This window comes from Rhagoletis pomonella, unplaced genomic scaffold (genome assembly GCF_013731165.1).
Source record: "Rhagoletis pomonella isolate Grant_MI unplaced genomic scaffold, Rhpom_1.0 Rhpom_scaffold_00042, whole genome shotgun sequence".
NCBI lineage: Eukaryota > Metazoa > Arthropoda > Insecta > Diptera > Tephritidae > Rhagoletis > Rhagoletis pomonella.
Window position 1 is genome coordinate 231,822 of NW_023458596.1, and position 1,154 is coordinate 232,975.

The window sequence follows — 1,154 nt, forward strand, 5'->3', positions numbered from 1 at the left end:
CGAAAAGAGAGTGCTTTTATTTTAACGGAAGGACCCAGAACCCCACAAATTGGTGTCAGAAGTGTTGATTTTTACATAAATCAAATTGCGCTGGTGCAGCAAAAAAAAACTAAAAAATGGTTTCAATTAAATCCAACCGCAAAAGTACAGTGGAAAACTAAAAACGTTTTAAGAAAAACTGCAATAAAAAGTTTTAAAAGAACTGTACCAAAAGTCGCGTTAGAAGCACTTAAAAATTATTCGATGAAACCGTTATGCACATATGCTCTTATATACAAAAAACTGTAAGCTTTGTTGTTGTGACCAAGCGTTCAGACTGTATGTTATGTGCAAAAGACTGATATTCGTTGTTGTGATCAAGTCAAACTGTGTACCTATGTATGTACGAACCACTGTGATTTTGTCGTTTCAACCAAGCCGTTAAGCTGTACCCCAATGTGCACATAGAAACAGTTTCGTGGTCAAGTACAATTGAAGGTGGTAGCGGACATTTGTTGTTGTAAGGCGGCCGTTAAGCGAAGAAGCTGACATTAAAAGGTAGTGGCACACTTGTTGTATTGCGGGCGAACAAGTTGAAGTAGCCCAGCAAGAAATTCGTCGTTGCGGTAGAAACGAAAAGGCCATGAGTAGATGGAGTGTTGTCGTTAGTTGCTGTTCCTGGTGCTGGCCTTTGGGTGTACATAGCCCTTAAAGTCGAAAAAGCAAGTTGCCGTTGATACGGAATTTTTAAAGTTGTTGGCGATATACTTAGCCCTTGCTGATTATTATTATTTTATTATTATTGTTGGAGAGTTGCGGTAATTGCTGTAGTTGCGGTTATTCCGGGGTGTTGTTGCTGAACCGGTGTAGCTGTTTTGAATTTTTCAACTAATATTTAAATACTGTATATATCTTTAGTATTAGTGTTAAGAATATTCATTAAAATATCAGAACAGTAAAGGAATTTTTGTAATCCGCGGCGGCGGCACAAAATTAATAGGAGTGAAAGCGAGTTGAGAAGTCAACTTGCAGAACAAGGGCTCTCCACAGCGGGTCGAAAAGCGGTCTTGCAAGACAGACTAATGGAACATTATGGATTCCTTGTCTTGCTTTTCGGGTTCAGGTCAACTTTCAATAGAGAAATGGTTAGACAATTTTGAAGATAACGCTGCAGC